Source organism: Amblyomma mixtum, chromosome 1, assembly GCF_055824585.1.
Source record: "Amblyomma mixtum isolate Tamu chromosome 1, ASM5582458v1, whole genome shotgun sequence".
Lineage (NCBI taxonomy): Eukaryota > Metazoa > Arthropoda > Arachnida > Ixodida > Ixodidae > Amblyomma > Amblyomma mixtum.
Window position 1 is genome coordinate 126,911,432 of NC_143012.1, and position 15,833 is coordinate 126,927,264.

A 15,833-nucleotide genomic window follows, 5' to 3' on the forward strand; every position below is an offset into this window, starting at 1 on the left:
CTAGAGTCATGGAGGCTATCCCCTCTATGATCGCTCAACACGTCGCGACTAACACCCGCCTTTCTCGCAGAGCCGGTCCTCTTAAGGACGTATCTGGTCGGCCCTCCAGATTGTCCCGTCGAGTAAATGACCTTGACGATGACGAAGACAGCTGCCCCACTCTAGGTGCTGAGCTTCAGCCCCTGGTATCTGGCTCGGGGGCAGCCTCACTTCCACCTCTCACCTCTAAATCTCAGCATGGCGGGACACCCCAGATGTAGGCGCTCCCCCATTACGATTACTCAATGGAACTGTCGGGGGCCCCGGTCCCGTTCCAAGCGGGCCGACCTCCGACTTTTCCTTTCAACCTTTGAGCATCTGCCAGCCGTGGTTGCCCTCCAAGAGCCAGGGAAAGGCGCCGCACTAACAAATTATACGACGTTCCAGCAGGACCCCTCGTCTTGTCTATTAGTCCATAGAAATTATACAGCCAACCAGGTCGACTTAGACATACAACTTGAATACTCCTATGTAATGGTGACCCTCCTCCCACTCCGCAAGCAGGATCCACCGCTACACATACTAAATGTATACTGCAATCCAAAATTGCCGAATGTATCAGTCGCGGACCTCTTTAGCCGCGCGCTTAGAGTTGCGGGTCGGGACCCCCTCCTGATTGTGGGCGATTTCAACGCTCCCGCTCGGATGTGGGGTTACTGTCGTGAAGAGAAGCGGGGACGCAAGTTGGCGGAGCTTGCGTCAACGCTGGGCCTCACTCTTCACACTGACCCAGTCCACCGAACTCGTATCGGCAGCTCCGTGAATAGGGATACCTGTCCGGACTTGACCTTCACACGCAACATTCAGTATGCAGACTGGGTCAACACCGAGGATACCCTCGGCAGCGACCACTGCCTCCTGAACGGAATGATTAGGACCCATCCTTTCGAACGACCAACAACGCAAGCCCGACTCCCAGATTGGACCAAATTCAGGCAAAATTATAACACTACCACAACCATACATGAGCAAGGCTACCAGTCTTGGTCACAACATTTGGTCTCTGGAATTCGCTCCTCCGAAACTCAAATTCAACTCTCAGAGGCGGTCTCGGATGTGGACAAACACCTGCTCCACCTCTGGGAGGCCCGGCATTGCCTCGTCCATCGGTGGCGCCGGCAAAAGCACAACCGAAAACTTAAAGCTCGCATCGCGGAGCTCACTCAACGAGCGGCTGAGTATGCGGCCCAACTCGCCGACTCCAACTGCGTGGCCCGATGCAATACAGCCGCGCGGCAAATGTCAAGCCGGAACACGTGGCGGCTCTTTCGCGCCCTAATTGACCCAACGCAAACACGCACGGAAACTCAAAAACACCTCCAAAGAGCAATACACAGCTTTCAGGGCAACACAACTCAATTGGCGCACAAGCTCCGGGACCAGTACTTGTACACTACCCAGGACCCCCGCGGGCCGGCGTACTCTTATGCAGGTTCTGAGAACGTTGAGCTGGATCAACCGTTCCAGCTTCACGACATGAGGGCGGCCCTGGCAAAAATGAAACGCGGCACCGCTCCGGGTCGGGACAAAATTACAGTCAAATTGTTAGCCAACCTGCCCGACCTGGCCTACCTGTCTTTATCGAATTACATTAACTCAATCTGGCTTGGGGAAGTGCCACTCCCCATCGACTGGAAGACCGCCCTGGTCACCTTCATTCCTAAAGCTGGCAAGGCCATCAGCACGGACAACCTCCGCCCCATCTCTCTGACTTCCAGTGTGGGCAAACTCATGGAGACGATGGTACGTGACAGGTTGTCCGAGTTCATGGAATCCAAACACCTCTTCGCAGACACCATGTTCGGGTTTCGCCCACAAAGATCTGCGCAGGATGTCCTGCTACAACTAAATCGGGATGTCCTCGACCCCGTCGAATGCCCTCACAATGACAAGGTCGTACTCGCCTTGGATTTGAAGGGTGCAGTCCACAACGTTACCCACGAGATCATTCTCACCCACCTCTCTCAGACTAACTGCGGCAAAAAACGCCTTTCAATACATTCGGCAATTTTTAACCGACAGACAATCTTACATTCGAATCCAGGATAAAGAACATGGCCCTTTTCATTTAGGAACCAGGGGTACACCCAAGGGCGCGGTGCTGTCTCCCAGGTTGTTCAATTTGGCTATGATGCGCCTACCGGCCCAGCTGGGCGCTGTCGCCGGTGTGCAGCATGCGCTGTACGCCGGTGACATCACCCTGTGGGCCACACAGGGTTCCCTTGGAGACATTAAGGCCAACCTGCAGGAGACGGCGACCATAGTGGACCGTTATGCTCGCCGCTGCGGCCTTCAATGCTCCACCCAAAAGTCTGAATTTGTGCACATACGCCCCTCACCAAAGTGCACAGCCAAAATTGCATTGTCTCTTGAGACAGGTCCAATTCCTGAAAATATCGAAGTCCGGGTGCTGGGGCTCTTCATACATCAAAACAGACGGTCAGGAACAACATTGGCCAAACTCCGTCAGGTGGGGGACCAGGTAGGCCGCTTGGTCCGCCGGGTTTCTAACAAGCGTGGGGGGTTACGATGTAAGAACGCCTTGCGGCTGGTGCATGCATTTGTAACCAGTCGAATTCTATATTCGACTACATAACTCCACCTGCGGAAGCAAGACGAGGATTCACTCGAAGTCATCCTCCGCAAAATTATTAAGCGGGCTCTGGACCTCCCCGTGAACACCTCCAACAAGCGCCTCCTGGGGCTGGGCATGGTGAACACATTTGAGGAGCTCCGGGAAGCCCACTTGACCAACCAATACACACGTCTCTCAAAGACATCGTCGGGTCGCCGCCTGCTTGCCCGATTGCACATCCAACACACCACTATTATGAGAGCGCGTACGTATTCCATCCCAGTGCAGATGCGCCCTCCACGTGCGCCCTCTTCCCGCGAACATGAACCGTGAAGACCATAATGGCCGGCGCCTGGCGCGGGCGGAAGCCTGGCCCGCCACTATGGATCGAAACCCGGCGTGTTCTAGGTGGATGCCTCCGGCCCCCACCATGGGGGATGGTACACGGCCGCAGTCGTCCACCAATCCACAACAGTAAACGGCCTTCCTTTCCGAGCCCGTCAAATAACACACGCGGAGGAGGTCGCCATTGCGTTGGCTGCATCTCATTCCAATTCAAAAACAGTTATTTCCGACTTGCGAGGGGCATGTCGGAACGTCGAGCAGGGCTGGGTACCATATCTAGCCTACCGCATTCTCCAAAACAGCGTCTACACCGGGGACCCCGCGCACCGGCGTATCGTTTGGGCTCCTGCTCACATGGGCCTTGAGGGAAATGAGGCAGCTGACGCCGCCGCCCGCGCGCTCTCTCACCGGACATTCCCCTCCGACCCAGACGATCAGGAACTCGAATTCACTCCCGCTTACTCCTTTAAAGATATTGTTTTACATTATCAATCTGGCCATGGTCTTTATCCCCGCCCGTGTAAAGGTCTCTCAAAGGCAGAGGAGCGGCTTCTGCTTCGCCTGTATACCAATACTTTGATGTGCCCGGCTGCTCTCAAACACTTCGACCCTTGTTTCTCGGGCAGCTGTCCGCACTGTGCGTAGAAGTCTTGGGACATTTACCACATGGTGTGGGCCTGCCCCTCCAACCCTGCTATCCCACCTCACCCCAACCCAACCCGGGAGGACTGGGAGGCGACCCTGCTCGTCTGCTCTGTCCTGCAGGCTCAACGGGCCTTAGTCGCGCGAGCCCGGGCGGCGGCCGACGCCACTGGGGTCCCGAACTGGGGACCTCCACCTAGTACTTGTAAGGTCTGGCCCCCTCTGGGTCAGCTCATGCAATACCTCCAGTAGTGCATGTGTAAATAAATGTTTTCCACCACCACCACCATAGACTCCATTGAATTTTAGGAAAGGAAAGGCGAATAGCTGGCTCATTTCAGGTACGTGGCAGAGGTGTCCACGTGCAGAAAACCATGCTTTCGCACAATACTTTGTACTTACGAAAGCTAAATCACCTGCCATTTTTTGATTCCGAATTCGTCGTCTGCGGCGCACTCATGCAATGTTTCTAAAGCTTTACATTTCCGCGAAGTTTCGAATGCATTAAATAGAATTGAAGATGAACATTTATAAGCATTGCGAGGAGCGGAGTCCGCGCCGCGGTGGGGGTGCCTTAAATTAATACGTAGCAATGGTATACCACTAAATTGCGCATAGAAACACTTAGATACATTCAATGCCATGCCGCACTTCAAGCACCACTCACAAACGTCAAGGTCAGCCTGTAATACGCACAAATCATCAAGGCACGTGACAGGGGAATACAAAATACATTCGTCAGCATCATACAGTTTGACAGTGGATCTGAGGCCGACAGGGATATCATTGATTAATATGAGGAACAGTAACGGTCCGAGCACTGAGCCCTGTGGCACTCCAGATAAAACATCCACAGACGAGGATGACGCACCATTGATTACCACCTGCTGCTGGCGTGTGCTTAAATAATCTTTTAGGGAACCGAAAAGGTAGTCAGGAAGACCAAGGCATCATATTTTTTGCAGAAGAAGGTGCTGCGGTACAGCATCAAAGGCGTGCTTAAAATCTAGAAAAATAGCGTCTACCTGAAAACAGTTGTTTGTCCCGGATGTAATGTCACGAATGTACTCAGCTGCGTTGCACATGACAGCCCTGATTGAAAGCCGTGCTGCGCTGATGTGAAAAAACTGGTATCTTGAAGGTGGTTTCCAAGTCCAGAATAATTATCTGCTCCAGGGCTCTGCAGGAAACACATGCCAATGATATGGGGTGCTAATAGGAGACCTGGCTGCGATCACCTTTTTTTTGTGAACTGGTGTGACTTTGCCTATTTTCCAATCTTCAGGTAATTTCGCGGTCTGTAGTGACTTGTTGAGTAAAGTAACCAAAAAGAATATAGAATATAGTTAGGAATGCCGTCAGTATCCGGGGCGGAATGCCCATTTAGATTTTGTAGCGCTGATTTGACGTCTTGTTCGGTTATAACGATATCTGGGATTGCCTTAAGCTATTCCTGCTGTTCCGTATTTGCGTCTCAGTACCAAGCCGAGAAGACGGAATAAAAATATACATTGAAACACTCTCCTCGTGCTAGGTCGTCTTTCAATAAATTGTCGCCATCCTTGATTGCCAAAATACCAACCACATCCTTTTTGTTGCAGTTGATAAAGCGCCACACTTCTTTTGGGTTCGTTTTTAAGCGAGAAGCTTCACTACGCGGGTCAGAGCCGAGCTTCGCGTGAGCCGAATTGCTGAATTATGCGCATGCGCGAAACTGAGTGACGTCACGTGCCGCGCAGGTGGCCGCTCCTCGCCGCTGCAGCAGCCGTCGCCGACTTCGGCGTGGTAACAGTACGCAATACAGATACAGCGGAATCCCTCCGCTCAAGTCTCGAGTGGCGCCATGGCGAGATTCTGGAGGTACGCAAATTCGGCACGTCAAACAAGGCGCGAATAACATTTTCCGGAAAGCTGAAGCCACGCTACGTACATTACGAGTGCATGCTCATCCAAGTCCGTGAATACCAGCGCACCATCCCGGCCTGCGGTCACTGCGGTGTTGTCGGTCACCGTATGGACGCCTGCCCCGGCCCAAGACCGGACAAATGTGGTGTGTGCGGCCAACAAGCCGACCTCGTTGAGGGGGGGGGGGGGGGGGTCTCTCACGAGTGCGTTCCAAAATGCTTTCTGTGCGGCGGAGCCCATATAACGGGGGCCCGCGTGTGCGTTGCAAAGTATCGAACCCCCCAGGCCCTGCGCCCGGAGCAGGGACCGCTGCAGAAGGGCCGCCGTAAACGCCGGAAACGGCGGAAACGGCGGCCCCGCCAAGCCAAAGACAAGGGAGCCAACCAGCCTCCGAGCAAGCCAGGCGGTCCGTCTACCGGCAAGCACGGCGGTCCGTCTACCAGCAAGCCACGCGGTACATCTACCGGCAAGCCAGGCGGTCCATCTACCGGCAAGCCAGGCGGTCCATCTACCGACAAGTCGGAGGTGCCTAAGGCAATACCACCAGCACCCCAAGCCGGCGTGGAGAAACGAACGAGTACCCCCCCCCCCCACCAGGTTCTTCGCGGACGTGGGCGCAAGCCGTCATCCAGGGATCCCAGGCGAGCAGCAAGGGCAGGGCAGCCCCCTCTCATACCCCCCCCCCCTTCCAAACCGCCGCCAAAAACGGCCGAGGAATCCCAAATTTCCGCTCTCAAAGAGGAAATCGCTAACCTACAGAAGCGTCTTGCCCTCACTGAGGCGCGCCAAAATTTTCCTACCCAGAGACCCACTCCCCCCGCGGTGGAGGAGATGGAGAGTGACACACCGGCAAACGCACAGACTGCAACCGTGCAGTCTGCGCTTGAGGCGAGGGTTAGCGCACTGGAGGCCCAGATGAACTCCGCATTCTCCGCCTGAGATATGCAAATCGCAACCACCATCAAGGCGGCTCTAGACAAAATTCCGACCATTATAGCCACACATATGACGAAACAAACTCTAACTACCAGGCGCTTCGGCCAACTCAAGCGTATAAAGAGCCCCAATATTAAGGCTGGTAGACCAAAAGTCGCACATGAGGAACAGGAGCCCGCCCTCAACCTGCCCAGCGTGACGCAACCTGCTGTCATTGGGGCACCCGGCTCAGAGGCGGGCCCCTTCCTACTAAGCATAAATTCTAATCATAATCATGGCGGACATTCATAAACCGAGATGGTACTCACGCAGCAATTCGGCCACTGTCCAAATTTTACAGTGGAACTGCAGAGGTTTCAGGCCCGTACTAAGCGGGCCGACCTACGGCTTTTCCTAACAACGTTCCCCAGTCCTCCTGCTGTAGTGGCCCTCCAAGAGCCGGGGGACGCAGCCACCCTCACAAATTACTCAGTGTATCAGCAGGATACAACAGCTGTATCCTACCGGTACTCACCTATGGGGCAGAAACGTGGAGGCTAACAAAGAGGGTTCAGCTTAAGTTAAGAACAACGCAGCGAGCTATGGAAAGGAAAATGATAGGTGTAACGTTAAGAGATCGGAAGAGGGCGGAGTGGGTGAGGGAACAAACGCGGGTTAATGACATCTTAGTTGAAATCAAGAAGAAGAAATGGGCTTGGGCAGGGCATGTAATGCGAAGGCAAGATAACCGCTGGTCCTTAAGGGTAACGGAGTGGATTCCAAGACAAAGCAAACATAGCAGGGGACGGCAGAAAGTTAGGTGGGCGGATGAGATTAAGAAGTTTGCGGGGATACAGTGGCGGCAACTGACAAAGGACAGGGTTAATTGGAGAGACATGGGAGAGGCCTTTGCCCTGCAGTGGGTGTAGTCAGGCTGATGATGATGATGATGATGATGATCAGCAGGTTGCGCATGGCTGCCTCAGCGTACATAACAATTATACCGCCTCCCCGGTGGACCTGGATTACAAGGCGATTTTCTCGTAATAGATGGTGACTATCCTTCCGATACGCAAACAGCACCACCCATTACACGTACTCAACGTTTACAGCTCTCCCAAACTTCCAAACGTCACATTTGCAGACTTATTCAGTCGGGCGTTAAAGGTGGCGAACAGGGAACCCCTCATAATCGTTGGGGACTTTAATGCCCCCAGCCCCTTATGGTGATACATACGTGAAGAAAAACGAGGATGCAAGCTGGCGGAACTTGCGTCAACGTTGGGCCTTACTCTTCACACGGACCCTGCACAACCCACTCGCATTGGGAACTGCGTGGCACGCGACACGTGCCGAGATCTCACCTTTACCAATAATATTAGATATGCAGAATGGCACAACACCGAGGAAACCCTGGGTAGCGACCACTGCATTCTTGCGACCACAATCCGCCCCAAACTCCTTACAAGACCTCACACTAAAGCAACCCTTCCAGACTGGACCAAATTCAGATCCAACTACACTAACCCTACCCCTATAGCGGATCAAGGTTACACTACCTGGTCACAACACCTCCTCTGCAAACTCAATGATACCGAACAGCACGTTCAGCTCTCAGAGGTGAACCCGGCGGTGGACAAACACCTCCTTCACCTCTGGGAGGCCCGGCACAGCCTCGTCCGCCGATGGCGCCGGCAGAAGCACAATCGGCAACTCAAAATCCGCATCGCGGAACTCACCCAACAAGCGGCAGAGTATGCGGCCCAACTCGCCGACTCGAACTGGGTGGACCGATGCAACACCGCTGCTCGGCAAATGTCGAGCCGGAGCACGTGGCGCCTTTTCCGCGCCCTCAAACCCGCACCGAAACACAAAAACATCTTCAACGAGCAATTCACGCCTTCAACGGAGACACAGCCAAATTGGCTGACGCGCTCCGAGACAAATATCTGTACACAGACCAGGATTCGCGTGGTCCCGCATACTCTTATGCAGGTTCTGAGAACGCAGAGCTGGATCGAACGTTCCAGCTTCACGACCTCAAAGCGGCCCAGGCCAAAATTAAACGAGGGACAGCCCCGGGCAGGGACAAGGTAACTGTGAAACTTCTCGCCAACCTACCCGAACCGGCCTACGAGCGGCTGCTCGAATACTTCAATGCCATCTGGACGGGAGGTACGTCTCTCCCAGTGGATTGGAAGACGGCTCTCGTCACACTCATATCCAAACCAGGCAAAATTGTCAACACTGACAACCTCCGACCCATATCTCTCACTTCTTGTGTGGGGAAGTTGATGGAGACCATGGTTCGTGACAGACTATCCACCTACCTAGAAACGCACAACGCCTTTGCAGACACCATGTACGGGTTCCGCCCACACCGGTCCGCACAAGATGTGCTGCTGCAACTTCATAGAGAGATTCTTGATCCCGTCGAGCACCCTAGCGATGACAAGGTGGTCCTCGCATTGGACTTGCGGGGTGCTTTCGACAATGTGACGCATGATATCATCCTCTCCCACCTGTCCCAAGTGAAGTGTGGGTACAACACATTCCAATATATTAAGCAATTCCTCACAGATCGGCAATCATATATCCGACTCCAAGACAGTGAACATGGCCCTTACCAACTTGGTACGCGAGGGACTCCACAGGTAGCAGTCCTCTCGCCTCTTCTCTTCAATCTGGCCATGATGAAGCTCCCTACCTTGCTGGATGAGGTCCCGGGTGTGCAGCATGCAATGTACGTGGACGACATCACCCTCTGGGCAACACACGATTCGTTTGGAGAAATCGAGGCCAACCTGCAGCAAGCGGCGGCTATTGTGGACGATTATGCACGCCGCTGCGGCCTTGAGTGCTCCCCGAGCAAATCAGAATTCCTGCCCGTACGTCCCAATCCAAGGTGCACAACCAAATTTGCCCTCTGCCTGCTTAGTGGCCCGATACCTGAACACGATGAAATCAGAGTATTGGGACTCTACATACAAGAGAACCGCAAGATTGACAGCACGCTGAAGAAACTCCGCAAGGTGGGGGATCAGGTGGGCCGTATGGTCCGCCGGGTATCAAAAAAACGAGGCGGGTTGCGATGCAAAGACGCCCTGCGGCTGGCCAATGCATTCGTAACCAGTGGAATCCTATATTCGGCACCGTACCTCCACCTGCGCAAATGCGATGAGAACGCTCTCGAAGTGATTCTCCGAAAAATCTATAACAGAGCTCTGGACCTCCCAATTGCAACTTCCAACCAACGTCTCCTCGGCCTGGGGATGACGAACACCTTTGGGGAGCTGCGCGAGGCTCATCTCAGCAATCAATACTTGCGGTTAAGCAAAACACCTGCGGGTAGCCGCCTACTGACCCGCCTCCACATCAATTACACAACCCAAGAGGAGAAGCGTGTATCCATGCCCGGGGTCTGGCGCATCGCACTAAAGGTTCGCCCCTCCCCAATAACATGACGAAAGATGCCCATGATGGTCGCCGCCTCGCGCGAGCGGAGGCCATTTCCAAGCAGTATGGCGCTCGACCAGGGGTATTTTACACGGACGCAGCGGGTCCACATCATGGGGGTTGGTACACGGCTGCCGTTGTCCACCAAAACAACCCAGTTCACGGCCTCACCTTCCGTGCCCTCAACATTACATTCGCGGAGGAAGTTGCTATCGCACTTGCAGCTGCTGATCCAGCATCCCGAGTCATTATCACCGACTCAAGGGAAGCTTGCCGCAATTTTCATCATCATCGTCATCATCAGCCTGACTACACCCACTGCCGCCGCGGTGGCTCAGTGGCTATGGTGCTCGGCTGCTGGCCCGAAAGACGCAGGTTCGATCCCGACCACGGCGGTTGAATTTCTTTGGAGGAGAGATTCGAGGCCCGTGTATTGTGCGATGTCAGTGCACGTTAAAGAACCCCAGGTGGTCGAAATGTCCGGAGCCCTCCACTACGGCGTCTCTCATAGCCTTAGTCGCTTTGGGACGTTACACCCCATAAACCAACCAACCAACCAACACCCACTGCAGGGCAAAGGCCTCTCCCATGTCTCTCCAATTAACCCTCTCCTTTGTCAGTTGCCGCCACTGTATCCCCGCAAACTTCTTAATCTCATCCGCCCACCTAACTTTCTGCCGTCCCCCACTGCGTTTGCTTTCTCTTGGAATCCACTCTGTTACCATTAAGGACCAGCGGTTATCTTGCCTTCGCAATTTTGCCGCAATTTTGAGCAGGGCCAAATCCAGATCATGCCTTCCACATTTTACACAGACGTGAGTACCGGGATTTCCCAACCCGGCGCACCATCATCTGGGCACCAGCACATGCGGGGATAGAGGGAAATAAGGTAGCGGACACTACCGCCTGCGCGCTTAACCACCGGGCATCGCCTCTCTCGCCGCCTGATCCGGCTACTGATTTTAATCCGGCTATTACTTTTCGGGATATCTCTCTCCTGTATCAAAACGCTCACGGCCGATACCCACCCCCCTGTAAAGACCTCAAGAAGGCAGAGTAGCTTTGGCTACTTCGCCTCTACATCAACACGGTACTGTGCCCGGCAGTGCTCAAACATTTCAAATCGGCCTTTTCGGGCGAGTGTCCACACTGTGGGGAAGTGTTTGCGGACACGTATCACATGGTGTGGGCATGCCCCAATTCTCCTTTCCCACCCCACCCCACCCGAGAGGACTGGGAGGCTGCCCTGCTCGGCTGCTCAACTCTCCAGGACCAACGAGCCCTGGTGACAAGATTGCCTTGATCGCCTTGATTCCTGGTGACAAGAGCCTGGGCCGCCGCGGAGGCCACAGGGGTCCCGGACTAGGGATCCCTCCTAGTGATTCTGAGGGCCGGCCCTTCAGGCACGGTCCAAGCAATACCTCTCTTGTATATAGTATAAATAAATGTTTTACACCACCACCACCTTCGTCGCCTGACCTTTCGGCGCAACCGCGTGCTACTGCGCATGTGTGTCGCCCCCTCGCGGTCTGTACAACTGCGCGCTTCGCCTCCTCGCCCACCGTTTGACCTTTCGTTGCAGCAGCGTGTTGCCCGCGTCGCAGCCGGCAACCCTCCTCTCCGGATTCCTCCGGGCAGTTTTAACCGCACCGATTTCCGTCTCCTCCTCCTCCGCCTTTTTTTATCGCTCCGCGCCTGCTCTATCACTCTGCCACGTGGCTATCACCTCAGATGTCCTAATTAGGCCACCTATTATTTCTAATAATAATGGCAACCGCGGCACCTGGCGCCATACGGCGCGTAGGGGGTTTGGAGCATGGAGCCCCCTCGCGTTTCCCATGCGAGTCGATCACCACGCAGCCCTGGAAACGCGGCACCCCCACGGTCATTTAGCTTAAACGCGAGGCCATGCACAGCAAATGCGTTGCAAGAACTCCTGGTCGCGGTGCAGCGGGCGACGCAGGAGGTGCAGCTGACGCAGCTAACACCATCCCAGGCTGCTGCTTCGATGTTTTGGACACCGCTGGAACCCAGAACGGGGCAGCCGCCACCACGTGTTGCTGAGAGCGTGCCCCCTCCCCGGCACGCGGCCGCGGACCTTCCTGCTGCCGCTCTGGGGGCCCGGGGCTTCGAAGCAGGCATCGCGGGCGGACCGACGGACCAGGCGTTGGAGGCCATGGACGAGTCCACACACAGAAAGCGGGTTCCATCGCCGTCCCCCCCACCCCCGCTACGCAGCGTGGACAGCGAGCAAGGCGGTAGCGGTCCAACCCAGGCTTGCACCGCCAAACGCACGCATTCCGCGCTGCCTCACTCGGGCCAGCCCAAACCAGTTGCCGGCACCGAGCCCGTACAATGCCACCTAAAACTAGAGGCGCTGGCCCGGAGCGAGCGCACGAGTTCCCTCTCCCGCGGCGGCGCTTTACCCCTCGCAGGGCAACCAGGACCTCCTCTCCGAGCCTGCTGTTGCCGGAAGCGGAAAGAGCAGAACAGAGGCCACGCCGGAACCCGCCACGCGGGGTCTGGCGAAAGCTGCGGCGGCGCCACCAGCGGGGCAGGAGCGCGCGTCATCTGCTAGTAGCGAGCGCGCCTCGCCTCCCAGCGTGCCGCAACCCGTGGCTTCACAGCAGCGGGACCTGATCCCGTGGCGGGTTCAAACCACCAGGGCACAAAGGCGACGCAGCGCGGCCCTGGCTCGAGCCGCGGCTGCTGTGGAGCTGCCTGCGAGCCTGGTGGGCACGGTGCTCTTCCGGCCAGCCGACCGAGGAGCAGCCTTCACCAAACACCAGGGCTGGGAGTTGGCCGAGGAGATCGGGCCCCGACCTGGCGTCCTGGCGGTCCGGGTCAACACCCGGCGCAACGTGGTGGCCGTGGCCGCGGGGAGCAGAGATACTCTAAAAGCCCTGCTAGCCACCACAGTCATCAAGGGCGTCCAGGTTCGCGCTCGAGAGTAGAGGACTGCACGGGCCTCAATCTGAAGCCCGGGCCCGGCCCGGGCCCGCTATATTATCGCTCTAGCGAGCCCGGCGCGGCCCGTGAATCCCGGATTGGAGCCCAGCCCGGCCCGGCCCGTTTCACAGTAACGCTTGAGGTATGCTGCTCACTCTTAGCAAGTAGACTGCTACTAGACTGATAAGAAACTGACTGAAAAAGGTTCTGAAACCACAGTTTGGCTTGCAGAAAGTTCGTTCTTTTTAACCCAGAAGGAGGTGATGAAGAGTAGTGCTCGCCAGGCCCGTCTTTTGGACAGTGATCTCGTATAGGTGCGCAAAGATAAACTCGGAAGTTCCGAGACCCAAATAAAAAGGGCTGCATACACGCGTGATAGACTACTTTGCATTCCCTCATGAATTTATTCAGCTGTATTTTGCCGCCCGCAAAGTATAAACATTAAAGCTGCTTAGCAAATAGTGGTATGATATTGTTTTAGTGAACGCGATCTCACAGGTCGAACTCATGGCCGAATTGGTCGCCTTTCAGCAGAAACGAAAAGCTAAAAGGCTTGAGTATTTCACGGTGTGTGTTTGAAGACTATAAGCGTCTTAAATTAATATGTTCTTCCCGAATGCATTTCTAATTGTGTATAGGTATGTTTTGGGATGACGAACGATCAATGGCCAATTAAGGTCGGTTGAATTTTACCCTTACTGCACCGCAGCGTGGAAATAAGGAAATAAATAAGTAAATGAATAAAGTTTCGTTTTATTTCTCACCGCGCACTATAACTCATAGCTCATCCGTGTCGCTGCTTCAATGCCGCAGTTATGTACTTCACTCTGCAATAGTGAATGAAAAGCCGAACACCAGCCGTTTCTGCATGGACCCAAGCCCAGCTCGGGCCCGCAGCTTTAAGCCCGAGCCCGGCCCGGGTCCGCAACTTCGGGCCCGGCCCAGGCCCGGGAAAACAAATCATGTCCCGGCCCGGCCCGGCCCGCGGGCCGGGCCGGGCCCGGGCTTTTGGGCTGGCCCGAGCCCGTGCAGTGCACTACTCGAGAGCCCGCTCCTCGGAACCAGTGCGCGGGCCTGGTGTTTGGCGCGGACGGCGCAAGACTGCAGAAGAGCTGCTCGCTGCGACTCAATCATCAGCGCCGATGACGTCGGCGTCGCTTTCTGGTGGCACGCTCACCATCAGATTCGCGGCGCCGACGCCACCGGAGTTTATCTCGATTTCCAGGCGCCGCCTCGCTGTCCGGCCCTGCCGCCCGCGGCCCCTGCAGTGCGGGAAGTGCGCGAGTCTGGCTCACGCAACCAGGGCCTGCAGGGCTCCCTCCCGCTGCACGCGCTGTGGCCGTCCGCACGAGACCGTGGCCTGCACCATGTAGTGCCGGCGCCCACATTTCGCTGGCGGGCCTGTCTAAACCAGCGCTGCGCGCCCGCCGGCGCTCAAAGCAGGCCCAGACTCTCGGACATGTCGCGACGTGCAGCGTGACTCATCCCGCCACACCGGCGCCGACACGGACCCTTCCTCCTTCCCTCCTCTACGTCGGTGCGGGCTCCTCCGGCGCGTCGCCGGTCTGCGCTTCTCGACCATTGGTCTAATTTGAACGGTGGCCAGTGCCGTGACCTGATTGGAGGATTTGAACGGCTGGCTGCCGTAACCGTTACCAGCGGCTTTAAAACCGGAGCCGCGCTGAACCTGAGCAGCAGACGGGCAGCAGAAGAGTCATCACGCCAGAGCTACGGCAACACCACCTAGACTTTTTAAGGCCTCTCCACGATCCTCCTCCTACGCGTGACGTCACCGCACTACGACGGCGGGAGCAGCCACGACTGACGGCTGCGGCAGCACCTCCTGGCGGCCGCTGCCGCCGTTCTCCTCCCGCGCTGTTTCAAACCGTTCAAGAGCAGAGTACTCCGAGGCGTATTTGCGTATAAAAAATTGAAGATAAAGAATTTGACTCTGTTAGAAGACATGAAAAATATTTCGTTCGATGTAAAAATCTTCGTTCGCATTTCTAGAAACTGTCCAGTTTTTAAAAGCTTACTTTATGCAGTTTTTCTTGTAAATTGTTGAAAGCAATCATTTGAAAGGAGACATCGCGATAGCTGTAAACATCATTAGCGTCGTGCTTGAACATGTGCTGCACGTATGTTACATGCTGTTCCTCCGCTGTTATTTCTTTCTTTGTCATTTGCTGAAGCTTCCTTGCCAGCTGTGAATACTCGAAGTGCAATCCTGGGAAACGTCTGTGAAAGTGATGTGTGCGTGTGACAGTTCCTGGGCCATTTGTTAAAATGCCAGGACACTGTTGTGTTCCCGGCTGCCGCGGGAATTACGATGGAGAAAAGCCTGTGCGCGTCTTCACTTTCCCAGCTGATGCTGACAGAAGGAGGCGATGGTTGGAAGCCATTCCACGTGCTGATTTCGAACCCGGAAAGCGCTCAGTGGTAAGTAAAAAAATCGTGATATTTATTCCGCGACGTAGCTGTGTGTACATAATGCGCTACAACATGGCCTAGTGGCTAGGCGAGTTGGAAATATTCTAAAGATGAAATATTTCACTGCGCTAATGGCTATTGCACCCATGGAATTAATCATCTTAAATATGCTGACCTTATCTGCGCTGGGCTTTGCAGGTCTGCGAGCGGCACTTTAAAGAGTCAGACATTCGGACTACTACTAAGTATGTGGACTCAAAAACGGGCAATGTCGTCGAGGCAAAACTGAAGATCGCTCGTCTCATCTACGACGCCATTCCCAGTGTATTCCCGAACTGTCCCGCATACCTTTCCGCACCCGCCACTACGTCCCGAGAAGCACCCGCTGAAAAGAGGATGCGTCTTGAAGAAGCTTCTTTACGAGATGCCATCGCCATGTCACTGCAGACACACGAGGAGTGCGCTCACAGTGCTCTCACAGTGCGCTCCGACTCACGACAGACACCTTAGTAAAGGTAACCAGGTATTGCCTAGAGGAAGTGAACTTTAAGTATGTACTTTTAGGAAAGTTTCAGAC

General features: G+C 55.1%; 1 pseudogene; it reads right to left on the minus strand.

Moving 5' to 3' along the window:
* Positions 1–15,833, minus strand: part of LOC149367578 (ADP-ribose pyrophosphatase-like) — a 246,244-nt pseudogene that overhangs the window by 121,641 nt on the left and 108,770 nt on the right.